This window comes from Equus przewalskii, chromosome 14 (assembly GCF_037783145.1).
Source record: "Equus przewalskii isolate Varuska chromosome 14, EquPr2, whole genome shotgun sequence".
NCBI lineage: Eukaryota > Metazoa > Chordata > Mammalia > Perissodactyla > Equidae > Equus > Equus przewalskii.
This window is the reverse complement of record NC_091844.1, coordinates 74,810,760-74,833,971: the sequence shown is the minus strand read 5'-3', so window position 1 is coordinate 74,833,971 and position 23,212 is coordinate 74,810,760. Positions and strand designations below refer to the sequence as shown.

At 50.6% G+C, this 23,212-nt stretch overlaps 1 long non-coding RNA gene across 1 annotated transcript; it reads right to left on the bottom strand.

Annotated features, from left to right (window-relative positions):
• Positions 1-17,685: 17,685 nt before the first annotated feature.
• Positions 17,686-22,780, bottom strand: LOC139075640 (uncharacterized). Its single transcript, XR_011526251.1, has 2 exons — positions 22,492-22,780; positions 17,686-19,882 (listed from the first exon to the last, which is right to left on the bottom strand). It is a non-coding gene; the product is annotated as an uncharacterized lncRNA (long non-coding RNA).
• Between the last annotated feature and the right edge of the window lie 432 nt (positions 22,781-23,212).

The window sequence follows — 23,212 nt, the reverse complement described above, 5'->3', positions numbered from 1 at the left end:
TCAGTGATTAAATATTTAAATTAAATCGGACCCATATACTCCTAAATTGCCCACGGACAATGCAGCCTTCCCTCCAGCAGCAATGAGCTAAGCTCTGAGAGAATGACACATTGATTAAATGTCTTCTGGCGACAGCGGGCCTCTTGCCTCCACACTTTTCCCTTCCCAGCTTCTTCTCCTTGACTCCCAAGGGGAAGCCATCTGTGTGATCATCTCCTTCCAAGGCTCCTGCACTTTTAGAAGTGATATACATTCAAAAGTGTAGTTTTGGCACTGGAAATTAGCCCTTTGCTTTTGTGCATTTGTTTAAATAATCCTGAGAAACCACCATGCACCTGGCATAGCTTTGGCCCATGTCAGATGGCAAACTCATGGAAGTGCCTCTCTGGTTGAGAGTGGAATTGCTCTGTCCCATCCCCAAAGACAGAAAAGATGGGAAGACAGAGAGGCAGAGAGATAAGCTAAGGGAAAGCCCAGGGCAGGGCTCTCCCAGCCCCAGTTCTCGCTGTAGCCTCGTCATGACTGTGGTTGAAATGGAGGTTTGTCCTCTGTGAACAGGCCCAGCCTCCTGCCGACATAGCCCAGTCCTTGCCAAACCTCAAAGGCCTCCAAGGGCGCCGTGGCAAGAGTCCGCCCAGAGAGATGACTTCACCAGCATAGGGCAGAGCCAAGAACCAAAATACTTTGTCTTCTGCTGTTTATTTTAAAATCATGATTATGTGTTCCCTTTTCTTTCAGGGACATCAAACATGCAGGAACATTGTGCAGGGACTTCTGGGGGGCCTGGCCATTGGCAAAAGCACAGAGGAGATGTCAGGCAGGTGCTGGGAACAGTGTATCCATGGCAGATGTTCAAAGGGCTGACCACACTTGGCTAGACTTGTTCTCCAGTAAGAGTGTCTAGCCCCAAGGCTGTGTTCATCTGGGAACAGTAAGGGGCACATGGTTCCCCACCCCTAAGAATAGCACTTCCCCTGCCGCATCCTCTAGAGGAAGCTGCTTATCTTCAAGATCAAGAGGTGGAATTGACATCTTCCTTGATCTCAGGCTCTTCCGAAGCAATAACTTCTTCACTCTGTACAAATCCCATCTCTTTGGATGCTCATACCTTCAAGCAATTTCCCACTACCACTCTCTATCACTGTTCATTCATCAAAAACTTCAATGTCAGGTGAACAATTACCTCCACCAACCAAAGTCCCTAGGTGACCTCAACGTCTACACCCAACACCCAGGCTTCTTCTAACTTCCTTGACCTTCGAATCAACACTGACCTTTGCCTCCACTCCACCTTAATCATCATTCCTATTGTTACACACTAGACCTTGTCCGCATCTGTCCTCCTCCAACTCTGAAATCTTGAATTCAGTCACCCTGGTTTCTCCCACAATCTTGTCTCCTTCCAACTCACTCATTTTTGAGCACTATTGCTATATAAGTATGTTCCTCCTGTTCTATGAATTCTTCAGCCATACAGGTACTTTCTGCCCTTATCTGTTTGGTTTTCTCCCTCTCTCCCTTCTTCCTTCTACTCTTTACTTCTCACCCCACCCACCTGAAATTCCATGGTTTAACTCTGCAATCCCTCTCTTGCCAATATCCCACATCAAACCCTTGTCCCATTGATGTTCCACCACATCCACCCAACAAAACTGCAACCCTGGATTATTTTGACATGTCTAATTAATTCCCTATGCCTAAATCTAGGCAGCTAAACCCTACTGAAGAAATTGACTCAACCCTAGTTTTGGAGTCACTGTAGATGTCTGGTCACCAACTTACCCAGCACTGCCCTCATTTCCCTGGAGAGCTGGTTCAAATCTTCTCCACTCTCAAACCTCTGACTCTACCCCCAGGCTCTTTCACCTCTCACTCCAGGGAGATGACTTCACACACTACTTCACAGAAGAGATAGCTGCCATTAGACAGGAAGTTTGCCAGATGCTTACCACCAAACCTACCGATTGTCCCCTCTATACTTCTCTCTCCCACTAAAATGGGAGGTGTCCTTCTCTTGCCCAAGGCTGATCCTTCCACATATTCTTCCTCCTATCTGCTTCCTCCTTAGGCGTCTGTTCTGTTGACTATCTGCTCCCTCTGTTGTCCCCAGCTCCTCTCTTGCTATTGATTCCTTTCCCTCAGTCCTTAAACAGGCTCAAATCTGCCCAACTTTAAACAAACAAAAACAAAACAACCTTCCTCAGCCCCCAGGTACCACCCCAACTCTCCTCAAACTCTTTTCTCCAGTTCATAGTCAGACATGTTTGACCTTTTTTATTGCAAAATAAAAGACAGATACAGAAAAACCGTGTAAATGTATAATTTAATGAATTATCACAAAGTGAATAACTTCATCAAGATGTTCAAGAAATAGTATTTTTCTTGCCACTTTGGAAGCCCTCCAGGTGCTCCATCTCAATCATAATTTCCTCTTCCCCTAAAAGTAATCACCACTTTGACTTTCATAGCCATCACTTTATTGTATGTCTTTGTAGTCATACCATCAAAGGTGTATCCCTAGACACGATAGCTTAGCCTTGCCCGTGGTTCATTTGTTTTCTAAGAGTTTATTATCTACAGGTTCCACCTGATCCCTTTCTTTTCCTTTTCCTTACAATGTATCAGTTAAAGAACCTTGGTGATTCCACCTGCAGTTTCTCACAGTCTGGATTTTGCTGATTGCTTACTCTTGGCGAAGTTCAACATGTTCCTCTGTCCTGTTTTCCTGTGTATTGGCAGCTGGATCCAGAGGCATGATCAGGCTCAGGTCTGATCCATTTGGCAAGGCTATAGGTGGTAGCATTACCTTCATCAGGAAATGTTTAATGTCTGGTTGTCTCTTTTTGTGATGTTAGCAGCCACTGATGCTCAATGCCTAGATCTTCATTCTGTCATTTCCTTTCTTAGCTGGAATACTTCTATAAACAATGCATCTCCTCTTTTACAACTTGGTGATGTGGAGGCATAGTTGATATAGAAAAGGCAAGATAAATACTTGATTCTTTCCTTATCTTTACCCAGTGGTAAGATAATGAATTTCTTTTCTAACATCCTCCCAAAGTGACCAAGTAGCTTTGCGGGTTTGTTTTTTCTTAAGTATTATTATGAACTCATGGATTCTTAGCTTTGGCCAGTGAAAGCTTCTTCAGATTGGCTCCTGAGTCCCTTTGCCACAGGCTTATAGTCTTTGATAGCTTCCTTGCTATCTGGTATGGCAAGATGTTCCAGGTGTATCTTTTATATTTCCTGTCCCAAACCCAGAATTAGCCATTTCTCCTAGAAGCCTTGATTTGTTTTAATGGGAAATGGTTTTTCAAGACCACAATCTTGGTGATAGGCACGCTCATGGCTACTTAGACTTCTTAAGAGAGTTATCTTCACTCCTGCATTCCCATTTACTCTTTAGCCCCTCCAACTTAACTTCTGCCACCACCATTTTCTTAAAAATATTCTTACCAATTACTAAATGAAACTGGCGCTTCTGAGTCTTCATCCACAATTGACAAAACTGAGCACCTCTTTCTTCTTGAAACCACCAGTGACCTTGATATCCACGACACCACTTCTCTTTTCCTCCTACCTTCTCAAGTTCTCCTTCTCATTCTCCACTGTGACCTATTCATCTTCTGCCCAGCTCCTAAATGCTGTGGTCCTGATGGGATAGATGGCATCATAAAACTTTTCCATTTTCTGGATCCTTCTCTCTGACCTATACCACCCACTGCATGGGTTGAATTAACTTATATATTGATAATTCTCAAATCAATATCTCCTATCAAGATCTCGCTCCAGAATATAAGGCCAGGCTTTCCAGTTCTCCACTTGGATGTCCCATCCAAGGTGTCCAGATACCCATCATCTCACCATTCCCCAACATGGTTCTGCTGTGATGATTCCTGTCTCAGTGTTTGGTGTCTCCATCTTCCTATTTGCCTGAATCAGAACCCAGTTGCTGGCCTTTGACCCATTCTTTGCCCTCATCCTCCAACCCAATCAAAAACTGAAACTGACTCAGTCCTTGCTCCCTCCTAACTACCTAGCATCTGTCCACTTCTTTCCACCCACACTACACTTACCCCAGTGCGTGCTGCCATCATCCAGCTGCATCTCAACAACAGCCTCCTATCTGGTCTCCCGCCTTTGGTGTGGCCCCTCCAGTCCATTCCCAGTCTTTCTAAAACACAAACTGGATCATGTCATTCCACTGTTTACAAGTCTTCACATTAGTCTTGGAATAAAGTCCAAAATTTTTCTTACGATGTTTTTTACAAGAACTCTGCTCTTTTCAGAGAAGTGAGCTAATAAGTTCTCTTGTTGCTTAAGGTAGTTTGGATTGGGATTTCTCTTCCTGGAAAGCAAAAGAGCCAAATGGGTACAACCCTATTATAGCTCAATCCCATCTCAGGCCTCACAAGTCCACGGCAGACATCTGGTCACATTAACAACAGTATGATGGCTCTTAGCTACCACCTACTCCACAGGGACTCAGCACCCACCCCCACCCCCACCCCCACCAAGGCTTCCTAAGTTATTTCTTGGTGAGAATTTCCCCAGGGGGTGCCTCACATGTGTTCAGGAACCGTTCTGGCCATATTCTTTTATAACACAGTCTTGTCAAATGACTATGGCCAGAAGGTTGAGATAAATCGATTGACTCTGTTGTGATCATGGACAGAGGTGGGATAAGAGTGAACATAGTTGACAGCCTCCTGTAAGACCACTCAATTAACATGGAGGACAGGTCCTCCCTCAAAGAAAGGAGAACCATTATCAGAAGAACAAGGGAAGGAGAGCTGGACAGAGAAAACAACTGGACCCATCATGGGCAAGAAGGGCCGTCATCACCAACTGATGAAGATATGAAGGCCTCAGGAAGGGGAGAGACGTGACCCTGGTCATGGGGAGAGGAAGTTGCAGAGCTCCAACTCAAGCCCTGGGGTCCAGGGTGCTTCCCCAGCTCACCCACTTCCTTTGCTGGAGAGCAAAGCACAATTTAAAAAGAACCAGGAATGTTCCCAAGCTCATATGCCTCTTGTTTCCAATCAAACTGTCAAGTCTGAGCACATTCCTGAACAGTGGGGCAAAAGCATGTCTGTTTAACAACCCAACATCCCCCCAATGAGAGTGCCAGGCTCCCAGGCTCCCCATGAGGCAAACTGCCATGGAGCAGGGTCCCAGACCACGGCAGCCTTCCTCCTCTCAGAAACAGCCATTTGATGGAGTTAAAATTCGATCTTCTTGCCCCGGGCTTGATCCAAATACTTCCTGACTCCTCCCCTACTTAAGATCCCACAATCCTCTCACATCTTGATAAGCAAATTCCTCTGATCATTTAGACTTTCTCTCTCTCCATCAACCCAGAATTCCCTTTCCCATTTCTCTAACCTAAGGACTCTCCTCTCACTTCTTTCTCTAAGGCGTTTCTTTTTTAAACCAAACCTCAACCCAACCTTCAAACCTCAGACTCCTCAATAGAAAGCCTGAATTGAAAGCAGGAGACCTGAGAGCAGGAGCCAACCTGCGACTGCTTCCCTTGAGGATGCTGAGCCAGCTCCTCCTCCTCTTGGGCTTCAGTTTGTCCTTCCCAGAGCCATAGTACACAAATGCTAGGATTGCCCACATCATCGACCCACTATAAGCACGAAAGATGCCCTCGCTTCCGCCTCCCCTGACTCCAATCCTCATGACACGGAATTCTCCAGGGCTGCGTCTGCCCCTAGGCTAGACCTGAATGATCGCAAGAGATGTTCTTAGCCACAGAGACATGGGAGTCCAGGGCTGTTTCTGTTTTAAAAATAAACCATATGACTCTTTCAGATTTAGGGGATGAAGAGCAAAAAACAAGGGGATATGAGAGGCTTCAGGGCCGATTGCCAAAAATGTTCCTCACCCTCCGATTTCTGTAATTGGGAGCATCTCAAGGGGAAGCCGGCCACATGGTCTTGATTTACTACAACTTCACTCATCAGGCTGGTGTCCTTTCAGGTATATTGGACAGCCAACAGTCGAGAGCCTTTTCAAAGCCCCTTCCCTCTGTCCTGGGGCTGGCTGGTGGCCACAAGAGAGGCCCCAACACAGGAGCCTTGTGCAGCCTCCAAGGAAGCTACTCCTACTGGGTAACATCTCCCCACTGAACCAGAAGAAAGCTCTGCAGAGAATCACGCACAACAGAGACGTGGTGACAAATGGGACTAGGAGTCAAAGTCTGAATGGAAGCCTTGGGACTGGACGTGTGTCCACAGGTGTGGATGACAATGTGGACAGCCCCACACACAGCCAGTCACCCGTGGGTGTCACCTCCGCACACACTGGCTCACAAACATATACGTGGGCTACAGTCCTTACAAGCTGGAGAGGCACGTCCCTGTGAGCTCAGCCTCTGCCTACAGCTGGGACACCCTTGACTTCCAAACCACCTGTGAATTAGATGTTGAACCAGTACATGGACTCTTGCTATACACACACACAACACACTATCTCTCTCTCTCCTGAGAAGTCCACCATAATGAAAGGTCATTTTAGTGATGCCAAGAGTTAATGTCCCTCTTCCCCAGTCAGGTACAGAGTTAAAGCAGGTGCATCTGTTCCTCACAGGACAGCTGTCTGCAAGAGAGGGTCCGTGTTTAACTGAGACCCTGGGCTGTGATGGGGTTTACAGCTGATGCCTGTGCCCCAGGTATGTGTCTGCGACAGTAAACCTGTGCCCATTAAACACCAAAGCCCTCAGACACACAAAGAGGAAGAAGTATCCCCCGAGAGCTCCAGCAATGTCCCTCTGTTGGAGGTCAGGGAAGAACTCTGGGAAGTAAAAGGAGGGGCAGGGACCAAATGGCTCATGTGGGCTCCTCCCTCTACTGGTGGCTTGTATCTAAGTGTTATCCTAAAGCCAGTGAAGGCTTAAAGCCAGCCAGAGTCTAGCACCAAGATGCATTTTCCCACTAAAGGGTTCTCACAAGGATATCCTTTCCTGAGAGTTGATCAGAGGCCATGTTTCCTGGCTTCTGAGCCAAACCCAGCCTGACAGTGTCTTCTTTCCCAGCCAGGAGTGCCTGCTCCCCAGAGGCCCAGCCTTCTCACACTTCCGCTCACAGGCTGCAAGTCAGCTCATTGACTCTGTCCTGGGGTTCAGCCTGGATGGTGGAAAATTCCTGGGGCTCAGTCTATAAGCAACACTGCAACGAGGAGACCCATTGTGGGCGCAAAGGGTGAGCCAGCCAGGGCATTCCCCAAGGGCAAGGTCCCCACCCCAACTCTGGCTAAGGAGAGAGGTGCAGTGAGAACAGGGATGCTGAAGTTCATTTTATGATTGGGACACACACTGATGGTGTCAGAGGAAAGAGTCAAATCCTACAACTGGCTGTTCCCCAGACCAGGAAGTCCTAGAACATGCTGTCATCCAGTCAGATGGGCCTTCTCCTTCCCTCAATACCTCTCAGCTATACTCACTTTCACAAAAACTCCAGGGTGAGATTCACAGACGATGGTTCTAGAAGAGACTGTAGTCCAATACTCTTTTTCCAAATGGGAAACTGAGGCCCAGAGAGTGGAAGACAGGCCTATCCAAAGCAGGGCAGAGCTGGACCATGAAGCTAGGCTGGTCTGGCAACTGAGAACACAGGTTTGGAGAGAAGTGGTCCTGAGTTCGGTTCAAACTCCCCCGTGGCCAAGGCTCAACACCGACTTCTCTAAGACTAGCATCATTACTGGTGAAACAAGACCACCACTAGCCTACCGAGTTAGGTGAGTGCTAAATAGGACACTAAGTAAAAGAATCCAGCACGCAATAGGAGTTTAATAAATGCTGAGCTCTGCCCCTTCTCACTCCCACTTTCTTCCACCACTCTGAGCAAAGCACTAGCAGCTTCCCAATCATTTGTCCCAATGATGCTTTGGAGATCCGGCCCAAGCTGGAAAGACTGCCCCCATGGATGGGAACACATCCCCTCAGCTCCTTCCAGGGCCAGGTCCAGGTGGAGCCCAAGATTCCAGGGGCTGCAGGAAGAGCCACTCCCTCCAGTTAGAGTCCAAAGCCTGCACCAGCCTTCCCTTTGTGCCCCAGTCTTGTCACAACAGCAGTACCAAGAGGGGAGGCCCCTCCTTATTTGGTGGCCTTGGTGGCCCTCCCTGAGAAGAGGAGGAGAGAATCCTGATTCACAGCATCATGCAGTCCCAGGTGTGGTGGAGGGCCTGGGCAGGCCCCTTGCTGTCTATGGATCCTGAAGGGCTTTCCCAGGTCAGAGGGCGCACGCAGGCTTCATGGTCCCAGAAGGTGGAGCCAGGACCTGGGGGCAGCTACAGGTTATTGGGAGGTTACAGGTATCATACCTGCCATATCAGAGCACTTTTCAGGTTCCAAGATGCTTCCATATCTGTCTTCTCAGCTCAGAGTGCACTGGGCCATCTCAAAAGGTGGTAACTCCAAGATGGATCACAGCAGAGGATGACCACCTGCCCAAGGAAGCACTAGGAATTTCTCTAGTGGGTAAGGGAGGAAGGAGGTGGCTTTGAGGTCTTTCCCAGACCCAGGTATCTGTGAGGCCACCAGCTGATTAGAGCGCAGCTCTAACAAAGGTTCAGGGCACTGATGGACAACCCCAAACATCACATAGTAAGAAGCCGGTTGCTTTTATGAGGTTCAGAAAGGATATTTCCTAGGTATGTCCAACAACTTAGCTGCAACTCCCCAGCCAGGGAGAGCCAAGCTAAAACATCAGGCATCCTTCCCCAACCCAGAAATTGCAAACTCACTTGCAATGTGAGCCTAGCAAAGCAAGGTCTACTGCACTGACCCAGTGAGGGAACTAGGCCACCCAACGGCGTGCTACCCTTGACTGGCACCTGCAGCGAAGCATTCCAGGCTGAGCCTCCCAGGACGCACACATCTCTGTCCGCACAGTCTCCAAGCCATTAACAAGCGGAGATTTCCCCAGGCTGGTCCTTACCAGGCTAATTGGGAACAAGGAAGACAGCTTTACCGGGACAAAGAAAGTCACTTTGTCTGGAACTTGCCATAGCCATAATGGGCCATTTTTCTTCTCTGGATTTTAAGGCCTCCATGCTGGGGGTGGGACACTGGGGTCACTCTAGTCCAAGCCCCATCTAGTGTTCTGACTCTAGAGCCTCTGCCACAGGACCACCAACCACTGAATCAACACGGCCGTGACCCGGACTCACAAATGATTGCAATCTAGAAATTTTCTTCCATGTGTTGAAATCTGCCTTCCTATTTCCCCCACCACGCCTTCATTACTCCACAAATATTTATTAATCATCTATTATGAACTCAGCAGATGGGTCCTGCCCAACTAGAATTTGAAGAGAACAATTACACCTTCCTAACTCCCCAACCGCCAGCACCCCCACCTTCACCTCGCCCCTTCAGCCACTCCTGCGGAAGTGGTTTAGAAGCCTCGGTGGAGGAGGTGGGAAACCTTAACAGAACACCCCAAAGAGTTCCATCCCGAGTGTCTCGAGGACTGAGGCCCTCCCCCCCCAGGTCACAGGGAGCTCTGCCACCTCCCCCAGGTCAGTGGAGGGGTGACCAGAAGAGGGTGGGCTCCCCAAAGGCCTGAATAAACCCGCTTGGCTGACAGGGGAGGCAGTCCAGTGGTCAACCATTAGTGCCTCAAACCAAAGAGGAGAAAGAGGAAGCCCTCATGAAGACACTGGCCCCCACCCTGCCTTAATTGTTGGGTCTTATGGGAGCTCTGTAGCTATTTTGGTTTTATTTTGTTTTGTTGAGGTGGGGATGGAGTAAGAATCAGAACGTCAGATATCGCCTCGTCCTTACAGATGACCCACCCTGGTGGTTTTCAGACTATGCTTGATGGAACCCTGGGGGCTTCACAGAGTCCTTACAGGAGTGCTGGAGGAGTTGACTGTAGGGACAAGCAAGGGCCAGGGGCATCAGCAGCATTCTCCCTGCCTCACTCTTTCCCAAAAGAATGATTCTGAGGTCATCTATTCTATATAAGGGGCTTTTTGTTTGAAGAAAGGCTCCCATAGATCTTCAAATAAATTTTTTTTTGGAAACTCTTTGGTTTTTAAAAGAGAATGTAAAACCGGGGCCTGAGGAGAGAGGGAATTGGCAAAGTCCACAGAATGGGTTGTGGGATCTCCTGACTGTCTGGCCAGAGTTCTTTCCATCCAGTGCACCCGAGCTTTAGGCCTGCTTTAGGGTAAAAGGTGTTACATGAGAACACTGAAAGTGAGAGGTGAGGGGCAATCACGCCACAGTCGCGAGCCATAAGAAATGCAAATTGATGGGCTTTTTCCATGGATGGAAACCACACGCAATCCAGGCCTGGCCAGGGTGCCTGGGAGCTGGGCAGGTACCTATGCTAGACTGTTCCCAGGACAGATTGATGGCCCCCACGTCATCCAGCCCAGTTTGGGGGCCCACCAGGAGGCCGTGCAAATGCTTCACTTACCTGAGCCCACCCGTGGACTTGAGCGGAGCGTTGCTCCTAAGGGGGGTTACCTGGCTCAGGTATGGAATCCTTCAAGGCCTCAAGCCAGAAGGCCCCGGCAGGGCCCAGCGGGAGCTGAGTCAGTGTAAGGAGGAGACATGGTGTCAGCGTCTAGCTAATGCCCGAACAGATCATGAATAATTCGCTGGAAGCAGCTGAAGGCCATACACATTCTACAGCAATCAAATGTGGACTGTACATTGTTTTTAAATTTATTTCATTTTCTCTTCTGCCAAAAAAGGAAAAAAAAGGACACAAGTTTTGGACCATAAGAACAGTCCCGCTTCCTCTGCTCTGCAGCCCTGCGTTTCTCTGGGCCTGGGCTTTTATTGGTGTTTTGTCTGCGATGGGCTTTGGCCATGTAAATGTGAACGAAATGAGGTAACTCACAATTAAATCTGCTGGCTATATTGTGGCTGATGGCTAATGCCTCTGAGTGTCGGCAGAGATAGGCAGGCATGCAGGCACCCCAATCAAGTGGCCCTGGGGCCAGGAGCCAGGACGTTTCACAGACCATGGGGTTCAGACCAGGGGTCTGGGATGAGGGGGCTCGGAAAATGACCCACCTTAGCTGTAGGCTGCAAGATGTGCTTCACGACACCGGGCACCGAGAGTCACAGTCTCCTGAGCTACAGCGGGGCCCCCATTCTGAGGGCAGCACAGAGGGCATTTGCTACCCGAGGACTTCCCATCCCAAATGGACCACAGAGTCCTGGGCAAGTAGAAATGGCTAAAAGGAGACCACAGCCTGCTTTTCTATAGCTCATTCTTGTTCATCCCCGCAGAAATGATGGAAAAGAGAAGAGGAGGAGGATGCCAGGAATGAGGGACACAAATAATGATGGAGATTGGACATCCCAGCAGTCAGAAGGCAGGAGACTGAGCCAAATTTGATTTAGAAAACTAAATGCGACATTTTGTACACCCAAATGACATGGATCAAATTCACGCTAGTTAGACTTGTTTTTAAATTTGTCGAACTGAAAGTTTGCCAGCAGTCCACACCCGCAAATCCCAAGCACCCACTTTTTATCATCTCTTCTGCTGTGACTCTGCTCAACCTGACACATCCCGTATGCCTCCAGGGAAGCCCTGGCTCACCTGCATTCCAGACCCCACGACCAGGGATGGGTAGAGTCTTTCTTCCACAAGGGAACTGTAGGATCTGGCTGAGGGCTTTGCATTTAGGAAGCCATCAATAAACACCTGAAAAACTCCCAGGTAAAGATTAAACACAACTCTCCCTAGATGAAGAGATGTGGGTTTGGCATTTTTCCTTGCTTCTCTTTGGTCATCTATTCAACAAAAGTTTATGGGGCCACTTTACCAGATATACCCCACGCTCACCAATATCTGTTTCTTTTCTTCTTCCTAGAAGTAGAAGACCCCATGTTCCAGCCCCCTTGCAGTGAGATGGGGTCCCAGAACTAATTCTGGCCAACAGGCTATGAGCGGAAGTGACGTGTGTCACTTCCAAGCTGAAGAATAAAGAGCAGGTGGGGGAGCCTCCTTTACCCCTTTCTTCTACCACAGCAATCAAGACAGACCATGTGCTCCACATGGCACAGCTATAAGTGACAGAGACTCCATTGGCTGAGGACGTTGAGTGACTGCGTGGAACAGAATCTCTGCCCCCGATCTGTGATGGACAGGAAGCACAAGCAAGAAATAAAACATTGCATTAAACCATTGGGACTTCAGGTTAATTTGCTGCCTAACCCAGCCTATCCTGACTCTACAAGGCCAACCCCATAAAACCTGTGCCGAAAACAGGAGTTTGGCAGGGAGGGGTCAGAAATTAGCAGAATATAGAGAGCCTGAATGGAGAACCAGGGAGAAAAGCCACAGAAAGCAGGGCCTGGGGGTTTCAAAAGGAACTTTACCAAATTCAAGGTCACTGAAGGTCAATCCTGCCCTGTCCCATCCCAGCCACAACTACCCCCCACCATTAGGAAATGCCCTCTGCTCTGCCCCCTCCTCAGTCTTCCCCAGTCATCCGTCTGAGCTAGGTGAAGGGTGGGGGAGACTAGGTGGGGGTGGGGACAGGACCAGCTGCATAATTCAGGGGCCCGGGGCAGATTGAAAATGTGGGTCCTCTTGTTCAAAACTTATGAAGAGTTCCAATATGACAATAGTGTGAGCCTCTTCTAAGCACAGACACCCACAAGGTGGGGAGGCAACAAGACAGAGGCTTAGGCAGGAGCGACAGCATCACATGGGGTCTCTGTGCCCTCGAGGCTGAGTCACTCTGTTCCTAAAATGCTCCCAGGAGAAGCAGTAGCTCCTGGAAAAGCCCAGCGGGTCATATGGCCAGTGAGTAGCACATGTGCACCCCAGAAGCCAGGCCTCCCCCACACCCCATGTCAGATGGGACATAAGTGGAGCAGAAGCCATGAGCTCAGCCCTCTGGTGGCCCAGGAGGTCTGGACATGAGGTTCAGACCCAGCGCCCTCCTCCCAGCTGCTGCCATCCACAGAATGTGTGAGGGATGGGTCATTCTCACACGCCCATGCCAAGGAGAGAGGTCACGAGTGCCAAGCTCTCTGCCAACCCCTGGGCTTCACCTGGCAGCCTCAGGGGAGCAAGCAAGATGTCTCAGCAGCACCAGGCTCTGTGCTGAGGGAGAGGAAAGGGAAGTCTCAGGCGGGAAGGCAACCAATGGCTCAGGCACCCTCCACAGGCAGGAGGAGCAGGGCCCCACACGCTCAGAGTCTCCAGAAGACTGCCCTGCTGGGCAGAGAGAGACACCAATCTCTCCCAATCTTAGCCCCCTCTCCTCGGTCCAAAGAGGCAAGATGAGGTGGGGGAAAGAGGGCTGGCCTCGGCCCCACCACTGACCTGCTACCTGACTGCCCGCAAGGCTCCCCTCTAGCACGGAGCCTGTTTCTTCCACAGTAAAATCCAAAGTTGAGTTCTAACATCTCAAAGGCACTGCTGGCTCCAAAATCATGATTCTTCCTGAGAGGACCCCTGCCCAAGTGGGACAAGTCACCACAGCCTTGGGGGACTGAACAAGTCCTCCAAGAAGAGATGGGGACACGGGGCTGCACCTTTACCTCCTCTCTGGCTTTTCTGGAGCTGACCTCCTTGTGGAGGGTCTCGAAGCCCTCTGCCCAGGTCACTGTGGTGCGATTTCACACCAACGGGGCTGCTCCAGGCCCGGGCTTCCCTGTGGAAGCAGCCAGAAGCCGCCATCCAGCTGGCAACATGTGGAATCTCGGACAAAGGCCATGTGTAAATCACCCGTAAAATTACTCTGCTGCTCCCCGCCCAGCTCTAATGGACCCCACAGAATAATTTATGAAACCCAAGTGGGGAAGACTTCATCCGCCACCCAGGGCCGTGAAGCCAAGGGTCTCCTGGTTGTTTCCAACTGCCCCAGGGGCCCCGGGTTGGAACGGAGGAGCTCCCCTCATGCACGTTCCTCCAAGCTCCAACACAGGGGGTTCTTCCACGTCTGTGAAGGCCTGGGTGTCACGGCCTCAGAAGAAGGACTTGGCCAGAAACACGGGGTTCCCAGAGCCATTTATCACCAGGATGTAGAGTGAAGACTGATATACTCACATAGCGTTTCATATACTTTTTCCAAATGTCTATTTTGTTATTAAAATTTAAAAATGGGGGTTAGCCCGGTGGCATAATGGTTAAGTTCATGACTCTGCTTTGGTGGCCCAGGATTCACAGGTTCAGGTCGCGGGCACAGACCTACACATTACTCGTAAAGTCATGCTGTGGTTGCATCCCACATACAAAATAGAGGAAGATTGGCACAGTTGTCAGCTCAGGGACAATCTTCTTCACCAAAAAAAAAAACAAAAATGATGCCTACAGAGAGTTAAAAAATCAAATAGCACACAAAGTTATACAATGAAAAGAAAAAGTCCCCCATCTAACATTGAAAGAATCAGCTCATGAGGAGAGGCTGGTCCCCACTCTGAAGATGAGGAAACTGCAAGAAGAGAGATCAAGCGACTTGTCCAAGGTCACTCAGCTGGTCTGGAATGGAGCCCAGGACCTGGGAGTGCCCCAGTAACTGGTCCCTCTGATGGCATTTGCTACACTTTGCATCCCAGCTCTGGGAGATCTGAAGGGGCTCCCATGGGAGCGGAGGTGGTTCTGGTCCTTCCTGTGCACCTGCGGGGCCTGGCATCCAGCACCTCATCCACCAGCAGGCTCCTCAGCTCCCGGCTCGGCAACCCCAGGTCCTCATGGAGCCTGCTTCATCTTGCCCCCATGCATGACTCTGGCTGAGCCCCTCAAGCCCCCCTAGTGAAGCCCTACTAGAAACTCTCTCATCTACCGCCTAAGCTCTAAGCTGCAGAACCCGGGCCCGGATGTCCTACTGGGCATCCTGAATGCCCAGTCTGCACACAACCCTTCTGCACATAGCTGAGAGGGTCTGAGCTAGGGCTGGCGGGACGTGGGAAGGGAGAGGGAGAGTTTCGAGTCCAGTGCCTGGGGGATGGGGCCCTAACAACCAGAGCAGACTCGAGGAGAGGGCACAACACACAATGGTTACTTGAATGAGAATAAAGAAACGAAAACTGTTACCTCATTTGGGAACAAATTAACTTGCCGCACCATTGGACCCTTGGGAAAGGTCCAGTAGACCATGAGAAAGGCAGCCCAGAGACCACCAGGGCCAGACCACCTGCTGGAGGGCCGGAGGCCACCCCAGCCGTGGCAGGATGACAGTATCCTGGGGGCCTGGCCCAGCCAGCGCTGTTCGATCCAGGACAAGCCCCGGAATCGTCTGAACCCCAAAAACACCTAGAGTCAAGAGCCCTGAATTTTGGGAGAGCCCAGGACAGAACAATTTATGGCCTTGAACAGAATCGCAGAGGAGAAGCGAAAGGGTATCTGTGGTCATAAAATCTCCCCCCGCCCCACCCCAGGCATGGGTCCTCTCCACAGCCTCCCTGACAAGCAGCCATCCTCCCTTGTCTTAAACACTTCCTCCAGGAGCGTCTCGCCCTGGAAGTCAGCTCATTCCCTGGTTGAAATTTGCATTTCTTTGAAAGTTTTTTTACTAGACTAGAATCTGCCTTTTTATAATTTCAGCTAACTGGCTCAAGTCTAGTCTCTTAAAGCAGTTTTTGGCAACATTTTTTTCCTCTATAACATGTAACTGATGACCTCCGAATGCATATCCAGGGGCATCCACTCATGCACTCATTCAACACATTTACTGAGCTCCAGGTGCCAGGCACTGGTGCAGAGCAGAGCATGAAAGAGACAAAAGCCCCTGCCTCATAGACCCTATACCTATTGTTGCTCATAATAATAAGTAAAATACACAGTATGTCAAATAGAGATAAGTAGAAAAATAAGTAAATAAAGCAAGCAAGGGAGGGAGAAGTCCTCAGGGTACGTTTTTAAATAGAGTGGTCAGAGAAGGCCTCATTGAGTAAAGACCTAAGCACAGAGGGAGCAAGCAAGCCATGCAGCGGGAGCAGTAGGTGCAAAGGCCCTGAGGTAGCAAAGGCTGGGCACAGATGGTATGGGCTTCAGGATGGCCACAATTCTACAGAGTCTAGGTAAACGCCACCCTTAGCTCTCCACCCGATGCAGAACTGGGAATGCAAGACAATAAGAAGGACATTTTAGAGATGGACCTTGAATCTGCTCTAATTTCTTTCTTAAGGTACATTGGTACTTGATTATTAGCAACAGATTATGGTGGCAACACGCCTCACAGTGAAGACCACTCCCCAGGGCATCGCCACCCAGGGCTGAGACGGCTCTCCTGGAGACCATCACAACCAACTCAGCCTTCTCTTTGGAGAAGAGAAGAGAGCACTCACAGCCCTCACTGTCCTCCTGTCCTGCCATGGACCTGCGCCAGCCTGTCTAGGTCAATCAATCAGTCTCCATCCTTTCGTAATCGCGACGTGCAGCTCACACACAAAAGATGGAGCAAAGGCACACGGCACATCCGTTCACACACAACTCAGGTTGCCTTAACCCAGACGCGTGACCTCCATGTTGGGGAGTCCGTGCGCGGGGCCGCCCTCCCCCTCGCCAGCCACGTCACCTCCAATACCAGAAACATGTATCACACAGATCTTTTCCTCTTTTTTTAAGATGTTCCCAAGAAAATCTGTATTTAATTTATGGGCAATTTATAATGGAAATAGACCATATAAAATGTATACAAATGTGTAGGTCTGTACGTAGGGCTGGAAGGAGACAGTGCGGCTTAGCAATAATTAACGTGCAGCGTCTCTTCCCCACTGCCAGGTAGACGCTTGGATTGCCCGAACTCTCATTAAACTTAAACCAGAAAGGGCTCAGGGGCCGAGGTCCAAACATTCCTCAACTCTACGGAGGCCGTCAGGACACGGAGCGACGACAATACATTTCACCAGCGTTGCCAGAGGCTTGTTTAAGTTTAGAAGATGCCTGTATTGCATTACTTGGACAGAGGGAGCCAGCCTGTGCTCCACAATCAATTTTCTGGAGCAGCAAAATCATTTCCAACCAAGCCAACCCCAAACCAATGTGAGGCCGCAGGGCTGGCGGAGCGGTCAGCGGACACCCGGGACACCTCTCTGTCCCCACGTCTGGCTCCTCAGCCCCCAAAGGCAGGACGGCTGCTGCTCCCAGCCCAGAGCCGCCCTGTTCGAGTCAAAGAAGAGTTACAGAGAACCTCAGAGTTGCCAAAAGCTATTTCCAGGGGACTTTGATCAACTGATGCTGTAATCTCTGAAGAGAAACATGCCTCATTGAGAAGGTATTCTTTGGTGTCATTCCCAAGGAGAAGGCATACTTGTTTTTGGAATAACAGAGCGCTCTCTCTCTCCCTCTTGTTCTTGTTCTCTCCCTCTCTCTCCCGGCCATGAGCACTCTAATTGTGATGGTGCACAAACAATGCTGAACGCAGGGAGAGGTCATAGAACACGCCGTCAGCCAGAAAAGCCTGTTTTCAGCGATGCCCAGTTAGGAGCCAAAATCCTAGATGGCGGCGAGACCACAACCTCAGGGCAAATGCCAGGCTCCAGCCTCCCCCTCCACCAAGGATTCCTTGCCTCTGACCCAGTTCAGGGTGAGACCCCATTGTGGGAGAGGCAGGGCCCCCTAAAACACATATGGGTCCCTCAGATCCCCTGAATGCCACGATGAAGGGTGGTACATTGAAATCAGTTTTTCCTGGCGTATTCTGACATGGCTTAGATCAATTACCTCATTTTTCAACAATGAAAAGATTAAACAGTTGTTAAGGGTTATAAAATGATTTAATATGCTATTAAGCGGAGATGTAAACCGTCAAAGTTTAAGTTTCCAGAGAGAGACTTAAATATCAATTATATTCGCATCCAATTTGTACGCAGCTCCCCCCGCACGCCCCCTGCGCCCCCAGAAGCCCACATTAGGGGCAGCCCCCACCCTCACCACGGGGACACAGCCCGTGAAGGCAGCTTTGAAAATCCAGTTCCTGTGCGTCGGTTTCAGGAGAATTTGTCATGGCCGCGGAAACCAGGCTCAGACTGTTCACAACACTTTTTTTCTTTGAAATGGAGAAAAACATCAAATTTTGGAGAAATTTGGGGTCTATGTATTCATGTTGAATGATGGGGAAGGACGGCTAAGTACCTTATTTGAAACCAGAGTAGGATCTTAACTTCTGAGCTCGCGCTGGTTTTCACTCATTCACTGCTGGCAACATTTCAAAGGGTCATTTCTTTTTTCAAATTACTTTGTAAGGCAACATGAAAAAAATCTTCTCTTCATCCGTCTCCTCTCTTAGCATTAACTTTTAAAAATATTGGTTCTTCAGTCTCACTTTACCCCTCCAAACAGTTCAGCCTGAAAGCCTGCAGCCCCTGACACTGACATCTTCTGATTGACACGGCACCCAGTTGACATGATCAAGCAAAGGCAGGAAAGCGGGCATCTTGTCTCAGTTCACCTCTCGGACCCTGGACAGGTGTCAGTAGTGGGGACCCGTCATGAGGATGACTCCATAACCCATTTCATCAATTCCAACCACAAGAGGGACACGAAGGTGGACCCTGCTGCGTGAGGAGCTCTGAGCCAGTCCTCATAGAACAGAGATGTGACCTCACCTCCCTGTGGTCTCTCTCTGTTCAATCCAACCAGAGGAAATCACCTAAGAGCGGCACCAGGAAGGGAGGCTCTACAACACTGTCCTGTGGTCACAGGAGGCTCCCTGTCCCCGCCAGGTCCCCAGGCCCCCGTTTCCCTCCTTCACATCCCAGGAAGTCTTTAAAGATGATGGAGAAGGAATCCAGTGGTGGGAAGCAGGGTGACCCCGCTCCGGACAAGTCTGGGGGAATCAGCTGAAAGAACATTTGGGAAAATGTTTTGCAGAGTGAATATCTCCCGACCCCAAACTCCCGCTGCCCCACGCCCAAGGAACCAGAAAGCCCATCTCAGGGCAAGATTTGGTTGCAATTATTAAAAAATGCACATTCCATGTTTGTCAAGGAGAAGCCAAACCCTCCAAATGAGCAGCACAAGAAAGCAGCCCAAACCTGGACTGCTGTCTTCAGAAACGGCTCTCGAGTTTCTTGTGCCACTGAATCGCACCATGTGGGTTACTCCGACGAGAGGAGCAGGGCTCACTGGGCGCCCCTGAGCCCTCAGCACAGCAGGCCCTCGCTGCAAGACTGAGTGGTTTGCAGAGTGCTATTCACAGTTACTCACCAGGCAAATGAAGCAAGTTTCACTGTGGGTTTGGCCTTTTTTTCTTTTTCAGAGAAAGCTGGGCCTGTGCATGAGGAAGCACTGAGCTGAGACCTTCCACGCCCACTGTGTGTGCAAGGATTGAACTCATGGTCTGCTGGTCGAAGCCATGACTCACATGCATCGCCAAGTGTGAGGCCCACAGGGCCGGTGAAAAGCAGCCAGTGACTTCGAAATTTCCCTTCTCTTCTTCCCCCTTCTCTCACCAGGCTGCGACAGATGAATAGCCTCGAGGTCCCATTCCTTTTGACTTGTTTGGTTTCCCAGTTGTGCTCTGGACACCAGGGAGCGGGTCTCTGAGAGAGCTGGAACCCTCTCCTCATCCATCGCACCAGCCACACCCGCCAGGTGTCCGGCTCCAAAGGATGGGCATGTATCCAAGTGAGGTGGGATACGGTTCTGGACAGAACAGCGGCGTATCAATCAACCACATCCAGAGCACCTTCGCCAGAGGCCCAGGTGGGTTCTTGCCATTAGAAGGTCTCCTCTCCTGTTTCTGACGAGTCGAGGCCCCTGTGCTGTTTCTGTAGCATAAAGAAGCTTTAACAAAGGCGGGGGTGCAGGCGTTCACTGGCAAGTGGGGACGGCCACGAGCCTGAGCAGAAAGCCGTCCTCTGGCACAGCAGGCTCTATCTTCCCTGAAAGGTACCCTGCACGGGTCTCGGAGACGTGGGCAAAGCTCCACCAAGGAAGGTAGACTCAGGGTTCTGTTAAGTGAGAGCAAAAACGAAGTCAAAATGATCCAAATTATCATCTTCAGTGCTTCAGTTTCTGCCATTTGAAAACTTTGTTTTGGGTCTGAAAAGGGGCAGTTGGGGATCCCAGCAGAAGCAAATGAACTGAGGGCTCTGCCCCTGAGGGGACCCTGGCCAAGTGTCCCCAGCCCCCTCTACCACCTGCCCAGGTGTTCTACCAGCAGAGCACACAGGATCCCTGCCCAGAGTCTCAGGGGGGAAGCTTGCCCCCACCTCGGGCTGCACAGGCCCGGATTTCCTGAGAAGCCGTTATCAGAGCTGTTTCTAGAAGTGACTGCCTGTTTCCTTCCATATAAAGGACGTTTGGCAAGGCTGAGCGCTCTCCTGAAATGAGCTGAGCAAATGCCTCTTGTTCTTTGGAGCGTCATGTAAAAAGACGGGACAAAGCTGATGCTTTGTACATGAATGAGGCTGTGAAAGGCGCCCTGGAGGGTCTTCCTGCAATAGTCAGTCTCCTGCCGGGAGCAGAGACGACAGCCACACTTTCCTCCCAGCCTGGCCGCTGTGCACAGAGCAGTTCCCAGAAAACTGGGGTGAAGGAAAAGAGCCCCTAGTGCCTGAGTCACCCCAGAATCCATAGTGCCATTTGACAGACCCCAGGACCCCCACTTGGTGCCTAACACATCTAGCTCCCAGGAAAGCACTTCCAGAATCCCCAGGCATGCTAGGAGCCCTTCTCTGCTCTTTATACACATATGTCACGAAATCCTCAGGTGACCTTTGCAGTGGTGTTAGTATACCCCAGGTTCCAGATGAGGACACGGAGGTGAAATGTCACACTTGTAGGAAGCAGTGAAGCCGGACAGGAGTGCATTTCTCCCGACTCAGCTGTGTTCTTTCTCACACCGACCACATGTGCATGAGCACACATACCCACTCATTCACATGCTCTCACACACCCACTCATTCACACACTCTCAGACACCCTCACACACACATACATGAGACTCTCTGTGAGTGACAGACCCTGGCACGCCCTGGCAGCTGGTTACCCACAGCCCCGGCTTCCAGAAGAACCACGACTCCCTCAGTTTTTCCTGGGGGGCCAGTGTAAGGGCAGGATTTGGGATCGAAATATATAAATAACAGATCACCACACTCAGATCATCTTGTTTCAGTGCAACCGCAATCCCGCGACCCTTCGTTACTCTCAAAACCATTCTTGTCATATAATATATGAACTATGCATAAACAATTCTGGGTTATGATGGGTTTCCTAAAACTAAGAGAATTTCAGCCATAACACTGACATTTTGTTTCTGGAAATTAAAGCCTGGGAACAGTGGAAATAAAGTCCATCAATTTATGAATTGTATTTCCGCACATACTTCAATTCCCAGCGCTGTGGGGAAACAAACGAGATCTTGTTTCTGACGGCCTTGCCACGGAGACCGGCAGGTCTGACTCTCCTCGGTTTTCCATTTCATACCAGGAAGCCAGGCTCTCCAAATAAGGTCCCTGCTAAGATGCGAGTGAGCTAATGCTTCAGGAAGTGACAGGAACACACCCAAGCCAGAGGGACTTGCTAACTGCTCCCGGGATCCGGGCACCCGCTGCGGCTGCCCAGTTGTGGCAGGAAGGGGCACACGCTTAAGAGAGATGGCCAGGGCTTCGGCGGGGACCCCAGTGTCTCAGGCAGCCAGGTTTGCATCCTGATTTGAACCAGGCCTGGCCACACTGCAGGGGGACTGGTTTGTGTGTCTGCCTGTCCCCTGACTGACCTTCGGCGGGCTGGGGACACAGACCCCCCACATGCCCAGCAAGTTGGAGGCCCCATCAATGTTTGCTGAATGATTACTGAGGGAGGTTTTAAAATGACTCCAGGGAGGCAAAGAAGGGCAAACCAGGTGGGACTTGTGTCTAGAGATGATAGTCTAGCAAACTGAGCCGGCAATGAGGCTGGAACCCCAGGTGGCAAAGCTGAGGGGCCGGGGCCTGGAATGAGCAGAGGGAAAAGCACGGAGTTCAATGAGATGAGGACTTTGGCGATGAGAGGAGACTAGAGGTGGGAGCAGCAGTCAGGATGAACAGATCCCTGGTGGTGTTTCCCCTTCTGGAAGGGCGCCAGAGGGCCTGGAGGGGCAGCCTGCTGCCCGCACATCCCACGCTTGCTCCTGCATGGACAAGGGTTTCCTCAGCCAGGATGGCCTCCCTGCCTCTTTCTCCGAGACAAACCCATCCATCCCTCAAAGCCCTGCTCAAGGTCCACCTCCTCCAGGAAGCTTTCCCTGAACTCCTCAAAGGGCACAACGCCCTTCTTCCTTCCCGGCTCCAGTTTCTACTGCGCAGTCTGTTCTGCCCAGCCCAGCTGTCAGCTCAGGGCCGTGACAGGCAGAGCAAGCATCGCACAGGTTCATAGTACCGCCACAGGGGACTGCACTCTTTGGGAAGAAGGCCACTTTTACCCCATGGGCTTCCCCCAAAGTGTGGTTCATCCCAGGGCAGACACACCAGGGCCAGGGGGAGGGACCCGCCAAACCTGAGGGAGATTGGCCTGGGAGGGGACCAGCCAGCCCACCCAGCCCCTTCCCGTTTCTCCACCCACCAGGGACTCTGCTCACCTGAACCAGAGCTTCTTAGCCCCTTCTTCAAGACTCCTGGAGAAAAAGGCTTCTGAGCCCAGTTTAGAAGGCAGCTCCACCTTCTGCGCCTCCCCCCAGAACCCCCAGCTCCCCCACCTTGCCAGCCCTCCGCAGCTGAAAACCATAGGTGACCACTCTCTAAAACCAGGCAGTGTGGCCTGCCCGGTGCCAACACTTTCTGGGCGTCATCACATCCAGCCAGCCCCACTCCCAGTGGGCTAACTAGGCCTGGTTGCCGGCACCATCCATCCCCAGGGGCAACTTGTCTGGTCAGAGTGGCTGAAAACAGCCCTACCCCTGTGAGCAATCCTACTTTTACGAGGCCGGAGAGGAGCGGAAGGGAGAAGAGGCAGGAGGGCAGGGCAGAGCTCTGGTCTTGGGCCTTCCACTGAGGACGGAGGTGGGAAGACTGGCTCTTGTCTCTCCTGGCTGGGGTGAGGGATGGGCCTGCACAGAGGACCCCACCTGCAAAGAAGCCAGAAGGAGCCCTGGGCCTCCAGGTCAGCAGCACAGACACAGGCTCCAGGACTCTGTCCCCCATCATAAGGAAAACACACAACATATTTAATCAATTACTTGGGGGCACTCGCATGACAAAATTATTCTTCATTCAACAAAGGGTCCTCTTTAGGAATTAACAAACTCCTCTTGAACACGTAAGTACCCCTAGGAGAACTAAGTGAGGCCTTTCCCTGGGAAT